Here is a 16,537-nt window from a genome sequence, read left to right as displayed (position 1 = left end):
CTCTAATGAACCTACTTGCAGAAAGAGGAGTATTCATACTGCTCCTCAATGTAATCCCTTATTACATTTATTTTTTTAGAAATGCTCTCAAAGACATATACTCTAACCATGCAAATCGTGTGTTGAATGGTTGAATAGGATGACGGAGATGGATACTTGAGAGATGAGGATGCTACAACATGTGGAGAGGACATCAGTGGGGGTGACGATAGTGGAGAGGGCACTAGTGGGAGTGGAGAGGATGAGGATGAGGATGGGAGCAGCGAGGACCAGTTAGTACATTCTACAAATCTACTTGTTGATGATGACGGACATACGGAGATAGTATAGAACATTATATAGTGTCAATATTTTACCTCATATGATGAAATAGGACAATACAATACAATGGCCATTATAGTGTAATACATACCTTTATTAGAGGGTAGATTAGGGAGGGCTTGGCCAGCCCTAATCTACCCTAAATTTTTTTGTCAAAATAAACGGTTGATAAGGCTTCGAGATTTTTAATTACGTCGATATTAGAGTCGGTATTGTCCTCAAAACTTGTACCCCAGAGTCGATATCACCATTGAAAAAAGCATCAAAATAGGGCTCAGTAACTGTCGATAAGAGCGTTGATATAAACATTGCTCTGCTAGCATTGAAAGTCTGCATATCAAGAAAAATTTCAACTTCAATAACAATGTTATTTTTTATGCTTCCTTATCGACACTTCCTTATCGACGCTAATATGGACATTTTTTTAAACGTATATCAAATTTTGAAAAAAAGTGAGTATATTTTTTGTCAAAAAAGCATAAAAAATGAGCTGAACTGAGGTAGTGTATGCTTCTATTTTCACTCAATTTTCATGGAATAAACTATCCTAGGTGACAAGTATTGATTAAATGAGTCCCTTTTGGAGCTATGGTAGCTAGTACGTTATTTTATCCTTTAATATATTTGGAGATATTACAACAAACTACTTTAAGAAGACACATGGTGTCACATCTCTCTTTGGTGAGGTTTTAGAGACTATTTGCCTAATACTAAGTTCCTTTGTTAAAAAGAGCCTACTAGTATTCCAATCTCATATAGCTATTGTTAATAGTACTTATAGGTAGACATAGTGCTTTTTAGTGGTGGCTAGCCTACCTGAGTCAGTAGGAGGCTACTCTTCTCTTTTTGTATCCCTTTTGATTTCTCCCTAATAAAATTTTCTTGTAATAAATGTTGCTTGTTTTCCATTTTACTCCAGAGAGGTATTATCTTGGGATAGGAAAGCAAGGCAATAGATCTAAGAATGGATGGATGTTTTTATTGGATTATAAGTCTTATTAAAACCAAACCCTCAAGGGGGAGTTGCAAAAATCAAGCATCAATCTATCTGAGAGAGCATGGAATCAGATTAAATGATGGAGTTGCATAAATCATGTGGACATTCTTTTTGCTCCTCATGAAAAGCAAATAATTTTTTGAAAAAAGCAAAGAGTGACATTGGTTCTTATGTTTATGAAAATATTTATTATATGTTAAGGTTTTGACCTAGCTTCCTTAAAAGCTTCTAAATATTTTGGTTGTATAAGTTGATTTATCCCAATACAACTAGTTGAAATAAGAATGACACTTTGACTTGGAAAAGCATTAATTATTTTGTTGAAACAAATGCAAAAGCATACCTTTTATCCCCGACAGCAGTGCCAAAAATGTAGTGGGTCTCAATGGTGACTCATGTGTTGTGGGGTAGTTGAAGATATGCTGAGGGAGCCTCCACTCCTAGCTACTCCTTGTGGGAGCAATGCATAGCACGAGCCATCCACAAGTGTCACTCAAGCAGCCTACGGATTGTTGCAATGTGGTTTCACACGAGGAAGAGGGAAGAGGAAGAAGGGAGGGGAGAGGGAGAAGGAGGGGAGAAGGACGGAGGAGGAAGGGAAGAAGGAGAGGGAGTGAAGGGGGATAGAGTGACAACCACAAAGGCACTACAATGGAAACAAGAGAACACTCAAAACACTCTCTTGGAAGAGAAGAGGGAGCTTGCATTTTTGGCCTTTTATACATGTCACCTTTTGAAGGGAGGGCCAACCCTTTTTCTTTTTAGCACTCTCCCTCACTTTACAACCATGGGCTCTTGGGCCCGTAGGGTGCCAAGGCATATTGCTATTCTTACCGACTCTCCCTACTAGCGGAAATAGCACTTGTGTTAACCATATTAAAGCGCTTGGGACAAATCTGGTATTAGGAGGTAGTCCTAACCGGTTCCCAAATAGCACTTGTGTTAGCCTCGCCACTCCTAGGCTTAGGTGATTTGGGGATCAAACTCTTTGAGTGCCCTCACACCTTCACCTATTTGGGGTTTGAACCCCATAGACTAGGCTCAAAACCTGGATGATGAGGCTTAACTTCCATAAGACACCCCACGACAACCCTACACATTTCTTGGAAGCTTTTGCTTCAGAATATTTGGGGGATGAATTCCCTGAGTATGAGCTGTACTCCTTTCATGGCTATTTTCGTTGGTGTCACTATTTCCTATGGATGTGGAGCTAAAGAGTGCAAGGCGCATGCACTCCTCGTGGCCCAGAAGTGTGCATCTCCTTGTTCCTAGTATGCACCTGGAGTGGACTGTGGGTATTTGGGGATCAAACTCCCTGAGCTTGAGCTATACTCCTTCCATGTGCACATTGCTTGTAATCATTGACCTTGGTGTATTTGGGTATCAAACTCCCTTGAGCTTGTCCTAGTAAAGTAGATCATTCGGCTTGGTCACATTTACTCATTGATTACCTTGCATTTGGTGGCTGTACTCTGTGAATGTTAACATGCCCCCTTTCCTCTTGTTGATCCATCCTCGGTTCAGCCGTGCTGGAGGAGGTTGGTGGTGAGGACTGTGACTGCAGGATGGCATAGCGATCCAACTGCCTTGACGTGAGGCGAGTGAGGTACGAGTGGTACTTCCAAACATGGGTAGCATGCATATCCTTGTAAGTGCAGAGGTGAAGGCCATGGAGATTGCGGACGCAGAGGTCCTAGAATTGAGTTGGACCGATGTCAAGGTTGAAGATGATCTGGTTGGTTAGATTGTGAATGCGGTGTCGATGGGGCGATTGTGGGCCGGAAGATCGTGGAGGAGTAAGAGGATGATGTGGTTGAAATGGATGGCAGCAATGACAGTTGGATCTGGCACTGCTGAGCGGTATGCGTTGTTGTGAATGACTAGAGGCGGAAGCAAAAACCCTCCGTCATTTCTTTTGGAAAGTTGTACTTAGGAAAATTATACAACACATTGGGGTCCTGTTGCTAGAGAACTCAAAAGGCGAGCCAAGTCCAACATTGCTCCATGGGCACGTAGGGTGGGTGGATTCGATGATTGATGGCTGCACTGCGGTAGTGGTGCCAAAATTTCTCCAGCTTCAAAAATGGGAGCTGCCAATTTGGCTATAGACCAACATCTACATCGGTCGTGGGGACAAGGGCATCGGAGGCGAGGTTGGATCCTCCTTTCATGCACTTGGGATGCATGCAGTGCCAATCATCGAATGACTGCGCTATGAATTGAGTGAGGGGGCACACCTCCAAAATTTCGTGGAGGTGGAGGTGGGAACCCTCTAGTTGGTGCTTCCAATGGTACAATAGTGCACTATCTGGGAGCTCCTAAAAGGACTACAAGTCCACGCACCAATGAACATCTTCAGGGGGAGAAACTAGGGGGGATGGCGGAGCTTCATCATCTGCAAGCGGTATGGGCTCTGGTTCTGTGGGGCCTGCAAGGGTCGCAGTGTCGGTGCTTTGTATGAAATGTGTTGTTTTGAGCAGCGTGTTGAAGGCTTTATGAGGAGGTCGACCGGAGCATTGGAGGAGATGGACTAGGAGGGTCCGTGCTATGCGGTGGTGGTGTTGGAGGCATTAGATGAGTACTTGAGCAGTGTTGTCCGAGGGAGAGGAGGTTGGACAGCTTGTTGGGTGGGTTGGGCAGGATCTAGGGAAGGCAGTAATGGAATATCTACAGGGAGTAGTGGTATTAAAGAGGGCAACTGCATTTTTCCCTCATCCTCGTTTATTTCCTCGAGGTATGCTATGTGAATTGTTTCAAAATTGCTCACCAAGGACTCAAGTGAATCTTGGAGAGCTTGTAGCACCCTATTATAGAGGATTACTATTTTGAGGGGTTGGTAGGTGGTGGACTGGTAGGCCGCAAGGTGTCCTTGAGCTTGGACTGCCGAGGCTTGGCCGTAGGTCTGCATCCAATTTATCTTTGCATGCAAACTTGCTAGAGTGCAGACCCATGGCGTGAGTTGTGAGTTGCATCACTTCATCCTTCGCAGAGGATAATTAAGGGACTCACTGATGACATGGCACTAGGCTTGAAAATTAAGAAGAATGGGATGGGTGGATAGGGTTTAGAGATCGAAGGGGCAGAGAAGAGATAGAGAAGTGGGCTGAAGGTCAAGAGAGAAATATGACATGGCTAAGATGGGGCGGCAGTGGTCGGGATTACGATGGCAGAGAATGGTTTGGAGGGCATTAGGAGGAAGTGGAGTAGTGAGATTGAGGTGGAAGGTAAGGTTTTGTGCACAAAGTGCATTGAAGTGCATTTGTAGGGTTTGGGCGATTGTGCATGGTGCAAGAGTGTGTGGGTAATTGTGCAGACACATCCTTGTACATCCTGAACTCCTGCTGCTCACGGTCTTCCAACCCTGACTCCTTAGATTGGGCCAATAGTGTGCTGTCTTTCGATTTCTTCTTGGAGAAAGACCGTGAGGTTCCTCTCATGTGCCAGGAGATCCTATAAGGAGCAAATCTGTTGATCGTGGGACTCCTATGTGCGGGTGTACCGCTGCTCTACCTATGCTTGCTGCTCCAGTGTCGTGCGCATGGCTAATTCTGCCATGTCCACCTGGTCCATGAGCATCTAGACCAGGGATTCACTAGTGGTGAGGTCATCTTTGACTTTCATCAAAGTGAGCTCGAGCTCTTCCACCTTAGCCTAATATTCTTCGGCTCGATGTATTGCGACATGGCCTACCGCTTGCGCTGCGACCATAGTCGACTGGCTGTCATGCGCAAAGAGCTAGGCTTGGATGAGATCAGAGGAGAGTTGTGAGGCTTGCTCTTGCGTCCTTTGTAATATTGCGTGGGCGACTTGGGACAGTGGTGCCATGGCTTCAAAGAGATGCAGCTCCATCATGTTCACATGTGACAACTGCTCGGCCGTCATCTAGCTATAGCCAACCGATGCCCTATGTTGGGGTGCATTGCAAAATTGTAAGGCCTCCTCTAGGCCTGCCCATGGCATGAAAGAGGTGCCAGTGGTGAAGGATGCTATCTCTTGAGGCATGGTGGAGACTGAGACGAAGGGTGCAGCAGGGGTGGTCGGCGTAGTTTCGGCTCTTAGATGGAGACCGATTTCAATGGTGTCATCACCTTGGAAGTCTTCAATGAGAATAGGCCCTCCTTACACCTATTTGCCCTTATCTTGAGGACCTGCCCGCTATAGGTGTAGTTATCGTTGCATGAATTCGTGCAATTGGTGATCCTCATATTGGTTAAGCGGTTGACTTGTTTTCCGTTGCACCTGAGTTACCAAAGTGGCACTTGGCATTGTCCTCACTCTCTTGGGCCTTGTTTCTGTCTCTTCCTAGTCGGTTTGTATAGGATTGGTGGCAGATTTCTCGACGAGGCTAAAGCTGACTGGCGGATGTTGACTTTTCAAGTAATAGAGGACCGGCATGTACAACATAGGATTGTCGATGATGTCCCCGTGGGTGTTGAGTTCATCTCTCATTTGGGTGCAGTAGTAGTCAACCCAGTTCATCTCCTGGAATTTCACCATTCTCAGCAAGATATTGGGCACCATGGATTGATGATGGTCCACCTGCTTCACTTGGGTGAGCCACTGCAAGGCTCGCTCTACCTTGGGCTTGTGGATGGCAGTGAACTCGATGCGGCCTCTGCACTTGTGGCAGTCGTAGTGATAGACCGTCTTTAGGGAGTCGAGCTTCTTTTTCTACTTGGAGTATTTCTTTGCCACCACTGGTAGGTTGAATGCTGCCTGCACCGTGTCTTGATTGATCTAGTAGTGGTGGGGATCCGACTGCGTCACATATAATACCAATATTGGTGTTGCTGTCATACTTCTTGAGAAACTCTGCCAGCAAAGTCATGTCCAGGTGGCATGGGAGACGGGCTGCTACTCTTCCCAAGCCTATCCACAACTGTCAGGTCCTAGAGGGTAGCATATGCTACTATTGTGTGGTAGTAGTGGTGTAGTCGTGACCCTCGTAAGCAAAGCATGAGTGAATCACACAAGCATCTAGCTCTTGGAGCCATGCTTCTCCCAATGGCGAGTGCGCTTGTGAACGCACGATCTTGTACTTGCCTGCAATTGGCACCGAGGTACGCTTTCATGTTCTCATGAGGGGCGTGACTGTTGTAGCTGGCTCTTCTTGAGGAGCATGTCTGGTGGAGGTTTCTTTGTCTTGTAAGTCCTCCACAGGTATTTCAATTGGCATTCAAATTATGGCAGGAGTGCTATGAGAATTTGATGGGCCAGTGGCCTCTAGGATAGGGCGAGGGTGGAGACCTAGGTTAGCTTCAAACTCGAAGAAGTCATGTTCGCAAACAGGAGTGGCTGTTGCATGATAAGGGAATCAGTGGATGAGGAAGAACAGGGGGACATAAATTTGATGGTTGGGATGTGGTGGAAGGGACCAAGAAATTGTCAGATTTCTAGATAAATTTTGACAGAGTTCTGGGGCAACAGCTATGGGGATGACCCAGTGGGGTAGGCCTACTTTTATAGAATTATATCCCCTCGACCAATGGGATATTGGTATGGTGACGGTCAGTGCTGACTTTGATGATGACGGTCGGTGCTGACTTTGATGGCAATGATCAGTGCTGACTTTGATGGTGGTGATGGTGGGTGATGAACCTCGATGGCGATGGTCGGCGTGGAGTGTCCTAGGCCACGATTAGCGTGGTACTCGAATGGTGACGGTCGGTGTGATTTGTGATGGCGACGACACGATGGGGTATTGTGATCGTGACATCCAGTGCTGTACTTTTTGGCAACGGTGGGTGCCAACTATGATGGCGACGATCGGTGGTGAACATTTTGGCAACAGCCGGTGGGCTTTGAATGTGTAAAAATAGGGGAAAGAAAGGGAAGGAGGAGTGGGGTGGGGGAAAAAGTGGACTGAGCGGAGTGCACTTGTGTGGTGCAATGTGATAGTGAGGTCAGCATGCAAGAACATGAACACTTGTAAAAATGCAAGAACAGACTCTAATCACTGGTGCTAACTATGTACGCGTGCGGTGTGTTCGGCAGGGACTAGTGGGCTATGGGTGCATCGGGTGAGATGCCTACTGTACTAACTCACCTAGACTTAGATGCGATGATTATGATGAATGTGGTGGAGGCGGGCACCGTACTGCAACATAGTAAGTAAGGAGCCATGTAGAGTATGTGTCAGCTTGTTCTTTACCTTGGATGCCAGGGGCACCTTTGTGTTGGACTCCATTGTTGTTGTGGGGTTGGACTTCCTTGGAGATGCAAGCTTTCGTGAGTCTACCTATGGGGCTGGCCCCTACTTGTGTGAGTAGGGCGGCACCATTATCCTTGAGTATCAGCCCCAGGGGGAGGTTCTTGTGTAACTCTTAGTGGGGTGGAATTTGGTTCTTGCGGAGTTCCTGAGCTGATGGTGGTGATACTTAAGTCAGACCACCTGTGGCACCAGTACGTATTTGGTGCCTTGAGGTTAGCTTGCTGGGTCCGGGGGTAGGTTCTTGTGGTGCTATATCGCAGGAAGGCACATGTACTTGTGGTGATGCCTTCAATGCCATCGGGGTTTGCCCTGTCTTTTTCTGAATCCAGGCAACTTTATTACCTTGGCTGCCCGAGCGGGCAGTGTTGCTCGAACTATTGGTGATGCGTGGTGGTGGATGAGGTGTGATCTTGTGGTGTAGCTTTCTTTGGCTAGAGAATGTGTGTGGGGGAAGCAATCTTGAGGTGTCCAGAGCTGCTGTTGCTACATTATCATTCTCTGGACGCGGATTCTGATAGAAGTGACATTGGGTGCAGAGGATAGCATCTTGTACTTGCAGCTCTTGGATTTCTTGAGTGGAGGATGGTAGCATTGATCAAGCGTGCAATGGCATTGGTTTACCACACTGCGGCGAGCTTTCTTCTCCTTTCGACCTGGGCCCTTAAGCAGTGTACTGGTGGAGGTTAGGGCTTCCAGTTGGCTTTGCTGCATCACTTCATTGTCGTGAATCGGCGAGGTCGGGGCCGAAGAGGGGGGGCTTGGTCTGCACAGTGGGACTACTGCCATTTGACCACCATTGGTAAGCGAAGCAATTTGGGCATGCCAGTCGATTTGGCAGTTGACGGGGTAGCACCAGGTTCTTCCTAGAGTAATCTACTCTTAGGGAGAACATAAGAGCATATATCCATAGCTTGGCAAGAACAACCATTAGACTTAGATTTACATAGCCCAAGGTTTGCAGAAGTTGGTTGTTTATAGCTCTTATTGTGGCAATAGTGAGGGTTAAGGGTAACGGTAGCTTTTCCCATACCTCTTTGGAGATGAAGTTGTGGCTCACTCCTAGGTCCACGTGTGCTTTGATGCGCATGTGTGGTACCTGTAGCTGAACAAGCAACCTGGCTAGCTCTATTGTTAGCTCATCCGTTAGTTGCATCTGTTCACAATCGTTGCCTTAAGCAGGGTCATTTGTCTACGCTGTCGGATCTTAGCATTATGGATTCTGGCTTCCTCGATGGCCTGGCGCTGGCTACCTCTGCCTTGAGTTCCTTGTCTCTATGCATGACTTGAAGGGTGGAGATAGTGAGTGATCCATAGTATCTTTTCAATTTGCTTCCATTTAAGTAGTCATCCATTTCTATTCCATCAAGGGTGGGTATTCGGCACGACCCTTGAGGAGTGATCTCAACTATGCGGTAAGGACCCATACCTCAGTACTTAAGTTTAAGTTTCATGTTGTGGACACTGTACAAGAGTGCCGTCTCCTTCTGCCGAGTCCTTATTCTTTAGGTTGTAGTCGAATCACTTTTTACATCGGGCCTTTTCTACTCGAAGAGAGAAGGTGGCTCGCAACCTTGTCTCTTCTAACTTTTCAAGGTCGACTAGCCTTTCGGCTAGCATGTCTTCCATGAGTCTTTTTTTATGGCAAGATGGAAGCTAGGCACTACATACTCCATTGGCATTATTACGTCTACCCCAAAGGCTAACTTGAAGGGGGTACAATGTATTGCCACTTTGTTGGAGGTCCTGTAGGCCCATAATGCTGCCATGAGCTTATGCGCCCAGTTGGTATGACTGGCTTCTACCGTACATGTGATAATCTTACAGCAAGTCTTGTTGGAGCTTTCGGCCAAGCCAGTTGCTCTGGGGTAGTATGGCATTGACTTCCTATGAATGATCATAAACTCACTCATCAGGATTGCTATGGTTTCGTTGAGGAAGTGAGTCCCTCGGTCACTGACTAACTCCAATGGGCATCCAAACCGCGTGATGACTTGTTCATATAAGAACTTGGCGGTGGATCTTGCATCAACCTTTACCGTGGCTCTTCCTTCTACCAACTTAGTGAAGTAGTTAGTGTGGCGAGGATGATGTATCGTGCCCCGGTCCCCTTAGCGGCAGCTAGGCCTATGGGACCAATGAAATCGATGCCTCATTTCTCAAAGGGTTGGTCCGCGACCAGGATTCCAGTCAGGGGCATCATGTTTGCCCTATATGGGATTTGGATATGCTAGCAGGGGTCACATCCTTTGATGAATTCGGCCGCGTCTTCGAAGAATGTTGGCCACCAAAGACCATCTTGCAGCACTTTACGTGGCGTAACATCAGCGGGCAAAATGACCTGCGATTCCTGAGTGGGCCTCTTCAAGCACCTTGATGTATTCGTGTTTGCACACGCATCTTCGTAGTATGCCATCCTTACCCACGAGGTAGAGTTGGCCTGCTATCAGTTGATATGGTGATGTGTCCTTAATGAGTTTACGGGCTCTATCCTTCTTGAGGTCCTGGCCTAGGAGTAGTCCATTGGCCAAGTAGTGGCCAATTTCGGTGGCCTATTTTGAAATGATGTCAAAGAAGAAGAGGGAAGCATTGGGGAGATCATCTTCTACTCTTGTTGGAGCTTTGCCGTTCGGGATCCTCGATAGGTTGTCGGCTAGAACATGGGTTTTTCCCTTACGCACAATGACTGTGAAGTCAAATTCTAGCAGGACCAGCATCCACCTAGTGATGCATCCCGTCATGCAAGGTTTGTTGACCAAGTATAGCAATGCTTGATGATCCATGAAGAAGACAAACGTGTCAGCTAACAAGTAGTGCTTGAACTTTTTGACTGCATAGACCATGCCGAGACCCTCTCTCTCAATGGTGGTGTAATTAACTTCGGCCTCATTTAGTTGACGGCTCGCAAAGTATACCGGGTAATCCAAATTATGCTCCCTGGGTTGGGCTAACGCACATCCAATGGCAAAGTTAGAGGCATCAATGTGGATGTGGAATATTAAATTCTAGTCGAGAGACCTCAATATTGGTGTGGTGGCTAGAGCTAGCTTGAGGGTTTCAAAGGATGTTTGGCATTCTTCGGTCCACTCAAAGGATACTAGCAGTTTGTATAATGGGCGGGCTATGTTGGCATAGAACAAGATGAATCTCCGGTAATAGCCCATATGGCAAGTAAATCATTGAACTCCCTTAGCATTGGTGGGGGGCGGTAACTCCAAGATGAATTTGATTTTGTTGTGGTCCATAGAGATTCCATTTCAAGACACTATGTGACCAAGGATGACACCATGTTTGACCCAAAATTGGCACTTAAGGGGGTTGAGGGATATGCGGTATACGTGGCACTTCTCAAGGACGAGCCTGAGATACTTCAAGTGGTCATCCCATTTCGAGTTCACACAGATATCCTCCAAGAAGACTTCCACAAAGTCCCTCAGGTATTACCATGATCATCATACGTTGGAAGGTAGCCGGGGCATTAGTTAATCCAAATATCATCACCATGTGCATATACACCCCATGCAGTTGCGAAGGCGGTCTTGTGTTGATCTTGCGGGGCAATTGAGACTTGGTTGTAACTTGAAAATACATCTAGGAAGCTATACGCTTCCTTTCCAGCTACCCTTTCTACAGTATGTTCAATGGCAGGGGATAGTGGTCACGTCTCGTGACCGCATTAACCTTCTTTAAATCCACGCATACTTTGATTTTTCCATTTTCTTCAGGACTATCACAATGGGTGATACGCAGTCTGTATGCTCGATCTCATAGATGAATCCTGCATCTATGAGCTTCTAGATTTCTTCCCTCACTATGAGTGCATATTTAGGATACGTACGGTAGGGGCGTTGTCGTACTGGGCTAACATCATCCATCATGGGGATTGTATGCTGCACTACTACGACAGGTACTCCTTTGATGTCCATGTATTTCCAAGCCATGCAGTCCTTATATTCCTGTAGGAGAGGTATTAGGGCATTCTCCTCATTGGGAGTGAGGTCATCGGTGACAAATACGAGTTGTGGGTCCTGCCCTTTCGGGGCTAGGTTTACTTCCTTGGTCGGGGCCGGCCCATCATACCCTTGAGAACAACCGTCCTCTCGAGATCTTTTGGCCTATTGGTATAAGATCTTACGATCTTGAATAGTATAGGCCTTGTAGTGGGCTGATACCTACCGTAGGTCTTCTTTGTCCTCAATCTCCTTCTCTTTTTTCTGCTGGAGCAATGGACTTTTTGGTCTTAGCCTTGCCTTTGGATATAAGGGATTTGGGACCTAAAGGGGGCTCTTCCATCGTACTTATAGAACTGATGGAGGTGGTTACCCTACTTACCCTGTTTCCCCAGTTAGAGGACAACTCGTGGTGAGTAGTCGTGGCACCTACATAGGTCAGCCAGTGAAGATCTGATTTTACCCTTATGGTTCCCTTGCTTACCTCTCAGAATTTGAGCATGTTAAACATCCTTAGGGGGATCAGACCCTTGAGCTTTGGGGTGGTGATTTGAAACCCTACTCTTCTATGTTGGCTAAGATGTGCATCTAGTTCTACAAGAATTCTGGCTCGAGGAGAGGTGCATACCAGAAGTCGTCAGACTCCTTCTCATCCTCTTCCTTGTCACAAGGTTGGAATAGCTTTACGGAGGTGGTTTGGGCGGTCGTGTCAGACTCTGCGGCAAAGAGGTGTCCTGACAATGGGTGGGCCTTGTAGGTGTCCAGTTGCACTCTCATGGTTTGCTCCTCATGCCGTAAGTAGATGTTATCATTACGCTAGTCATGCACGAGCCTGGACATTTGCAAGAAGGGTCTGCCTAGGATAGCTTCATATCCTGGCTGTCGAGTGAAGTCCATGACCATGAACCTGACAGGTTACGTGAATCCAAACACCTTAATGTTTATGCTAGTTAACACCCCCAGAGGTTCAGCAATTCATCGGCTAGCTGTACTACCAGCTAGGTATGCTCGAGTGAGGGTTTTCCCCATTTCTCCTAACATTCCTTGGTGCAGACACTCACTCCTACTCCCACATCTAGGATGGCTTCCACCTTCTGGTTTTGGTAGACTATGGGGATGGAGGCGTTTGTGTCATCACCCTCGAAATACTGGCCTAGCTTGTTGATGGGGATCTTGGGTAGTTCTATCCCTTTTCTAGCGTTGATGCAGGGGTTGGACGTAGGAACGCCTTGTTCATCCAATTGGACAGATCACACCATAGGATGGGATTTCCTCTTAGCAAAGATGCGATCGGCATTTTCACCTCTATTAATAGGAAGGTAGCTAGCCCGGCACTGTCGCAGGGTTCTGGCGAAGCTTCTACCTCCATGGACATGTCATTGAAGCCATACAGGTCTTCTTCGTCTTGGAGGTTATGCAGCATCGTGTCTTCTTCAAACATCTTCTGCATCAGATCCGGAGCTTTTGACTGCTCCAAGCTTAGGTGTTCCTCTTCCTCCACTCTTTTTGGGACCTTGAGCGATTTCGCTCCTCAGTGTCCCATTAGGTGGGCTGGATGGATAGTATATCTGACCCCCTATTGGCCTTTAGTCACTCTCAAACCTATCCTGGCGATCCCACATCAAGTTCTCTTTATAGGTGGGTGTAGGTGTCAGGCCCTGAGCTTGCACTGGTTTGTTCACTTCTGAAATCAAGGGTACATCAAGGTCACCTTGGGTGGAAGACTGTTCGAAAGCAGAGGAGGTGGCAAGGATAGCCATCTCCTCATCGGATCTGTCCTAGATGAGCACCTGGTCGGAACCGTCACCTACTCGAATGGCCTTCTTGGAATGCGTTAGAGGCTGTAAACGAATCTCAAGACTGGGCAACGGGGATACCTTACCCTTCTTTGTGAGCTTCCTCATGGCCTTGCCTAGTGCCTTGGCCTGCATCCTTGTAATGACTTGTAGTGGTTGAGCGCGGTACTGGCTAGAGCTAGCCACAGGGTCACCTTGAGAGATCTGGGGGTTGGGTGGGGCTGTTAGGGCCAATCGAGATTGCATTTGATACATGGGTTGGGGAAGGGACCTCGAAAATCGACATTGGGAGGTATCATGGTTTCCCCACCTATGGCAGTGTGCACAGTAGAGTGTCAGTCTTACCCTTAGGCACGAGCACTCATTGGAGGGGTAGTTGCCATTGCATACCCCACACCAGACATTGTCTCTTCATAGAAACAAGTGGGGGTTGCTTCGTGCCTCTTTGGAGGCTCCTATTCTCCATTGTTGACCTAATTGCTCCAACAGATTGGAGGCAAGCTCATTCACATTCAAGGTTTTAGGCTCGTTAGCCTCCTTCTTGCTTGACTCTACACTCAAGGACCTAACTGATGGGGCTATTTCAGAGAGGGCCGAAAATCTCACAAACAATAGCACACCTGAATCCTCATGTAGAGTGAAATCTTATATTCAAAGTCAAAAATTTCAAAAGTTTTTAATGTAAAAAAAATTTCCCCAAAATTTTGCTTTTTAAACTAAAAATTTTCCAAAAAGAATTCTTCCCAAAAGAATCTATATATTTTCAAAACATGTTTGTTTTAAAAATCAACAAAAGTTTTGCAAATTAAACAATTTACCCAAAAAAGACACCCAGATGTGGTGAGTCCCCACACATGCGGTGTGCACCACACGTGGGGGGACGGAGGGAGTGAGGGGGGAGATTATTTAGAAGGATTAGTTAGGCCCGCTCAACATGTGGGGCAAGCCCCCCCACATGCAGCATGCACCACATGTGGAGAGAGGGAGTAGGCACTTCACGTGGTGTGGGTGAGTAGGAGAGGGGAGAGTGTGAGGGGAGAGGATGAGGGTGAGGGTGGGGGGAGAAGGGGGTGGGGCGGTGGGGAGCGAAAGGAGTAGGGAGAGGGGAGAGAAGCAGCCCCCCCCCATGTGGTGTGCACCACATGTGGGGTGGGGGTGGGGAGAAGAGTAGGGAGAGGGAGGGAGTAAGGGGGGAATCGGGAGAGGGAGAGGGAGAGGGAGGAGAGGGAGAGGGAGAGGGAGAGGGAGAAGGGGGAGTGGAGAGAAGGGGAGTGGGAAGGTGAGGGAGGAAAAGTAGGTAAGGAGGGGTAATCGAGCAAAGAGGAGGGGAGGGGGAGGTTGACTTGAGAGGGGTGGGGAGGGGCGACATGAAAGAGGGGAGGGTGACTTGAGAGAGGGGAAAGTAGATGCATCGTGAGAGGGGGGAGAGGGGGGAGAGGGGAGGGGCACTTGAAAGAGGGGAGAGCGGACGCAGCGTGAGAGAGGGGAGGGGAGGGGCGATGTGAGAAACGGGAGGGAAGGGAGGATGTAGATTTCAAAAAAAAAATCAAAAAATTCCCCGCCATCCCTCTCTCCTATGTCCCCCCTCCCCTCCTCTCTCTCAACTCCCATCACCCCTCCTCTCTCTCACGTCACCCCTCCTCTCTCTCACATCGCTCCTCCCCTCCTCTCATCCCCTCCTCTTTCTCATGTAGCTCACCTCTCCCGTCCTCTCTCTCGTGTCACTTACTTCTCCTCTCCTCTCTCTCCCATTGCTCACCTCTCCGTCCCTCCCCTCTCTCCTCCCTTCCTCTAGTCCCCTCCTTTCTCTCATGTCGCTTACCTCTCCCCTTCTCTCTCTCTCTCTCTCTCTCTCTCTCTCTCTCTCATGTTGCCTCTCCCCTCCCCTCCTCTCTCTCACGTGGCTCACCTCTCCCCTTCCCTCCTCTCCCTTTCCCTCCTCCTCCTCTTGCCACATGTGGTGTGGGTGAGGGGGAGAGGGAAGGAGTGAGGGTAGGGAGAAGGTGAGGAAGTGGGGGAGGGGGGGGGTAGAAAGGGGAGAGGGAGAGAGTGAGGAGGGAGAGGGAGAGGGGAACTGGGGAGGAGAGAGGAGGTGAGAGGAAGGTGAAAGAGTGGGGAGTTGCGAGAGGGAGAGGGGGAAGGGGGCGTGGATTGAGTAGGGGGGAGACGGGATGTGAGCAGTGGGGGGGGGCTTGAGACGGGCAGGGGAGTGGGGGGGCTTGAGAGGGGGCAGAGAGAGAGAGAGAGAGAGGGGGGGGGGGGGGGGAAAGGTGTGTGTGTGTGTGTGTGTGTAGGATGACCATAACAAGTGGCGTGCTCCACATGTTGGGGTCTCTCTCTCTCTCTCTCTCTCTCTCACTTGAGTCTAGCCAATACAATTTCATGCATGCACAATAAACAAGATGATGGCACGATGTATTCAAATTGCCCTTTGCTTGTACACAATTTAAGGCGGTATCACTCACAAAAAAAGGTGGCAAAACTATGGCCCTGCTTTTAAAGAAAGCAAGAGTAGTTGGATAGCAAGAAGACTAAGTTACCATCAAGGTTTGAGGCCGGCTGGAATAGAATCCCAAGCGTCCAATGAAAGTCTCATCTTTTTTGGAATCTGAATCTTCGCGAGCGAGCAGTCCTTATCAACAGTCTTAGCTTGTCAGATCTCCATCAAGTGTGGAAGAAGGTAGGGAATCCAATGATTTCTGAGTCGGTATTGTGAAAATGAGCCTCTAGTCGTTTTCAATGTCAAGTCACAGATGTCCAGCCTTCCCCCGGACCTTGATGGCCGGGAAATACCATCACTCGCACTTTCCTACAAAGGAATGATGTCACTCGCCATTTTCCTTTGCAAGAAAATGCTCTGAGGGCATTTCCCTACAACCTTGACATTTTTTAAACAAAAATGAGCCAACTTGTATTAATCAGAAAGGCAATTGCCCAAAGTACAAAAATAGAGGGGGCCCATCTAGGGGGCAAATTGCCTAGGGCAAACACTGCAACAACATCCAAACTACCACAAATCTAAAATAGAATACACCATAAACAAGTTCTGACTAATCATCGGGGATTCAATCTTAGTGATCATTGCAAAGTCACGTAGATACCCCTTGAGCAGACCAAGTAGAAAACTCTCACGTAGAGGTGAGGCCTTTAGACTCCTCCGTCAAGCTCATTCTCCAGTTCGCAAACATAGGGAACTGGGTCATGAGTCCTTAACACTGAATGGCTTTCTACATCCTTCTCCAAAGACTTATAGACAAAGCACACC

General features: G+C 47.7%; 1 pseudogene; it reads right to left on the bottom strand.

Moving 5' to 3' along the window:
* Positions 1 to 8,953, bottom strand: part of LOC147905460 (uncharacterized) — a 47,411-nt pseudogene extending 38,458 nt beyond the window's left edge.
* Positions 8,954 to 16,537: the final 7,584 nt, after the last annotated feature.

Source organism: Dipteris shenzhenensis, chromosome 1, assembly GCF_047967505.1.
Source record: "Dipteris shenzhenensis isolate YYH24624 ecotype China chromosome 1, Dip_SZ_1.0, whole genome shotgun sequence".
Classification (NCBI taxonomy): domain Eukaryota; kingdom Viridiplantae; phylum Streptophyta; class Polypodiopsida; order Gleicheniales; family Dipteridaceae; genus Dipteris; species Dipteris shenzhenensis.
The sequence above is the reverse complement of the archived record's forward strand: the minus strand, read 5'-3'. Positions and strand labels throughout refer to the sequence as shown.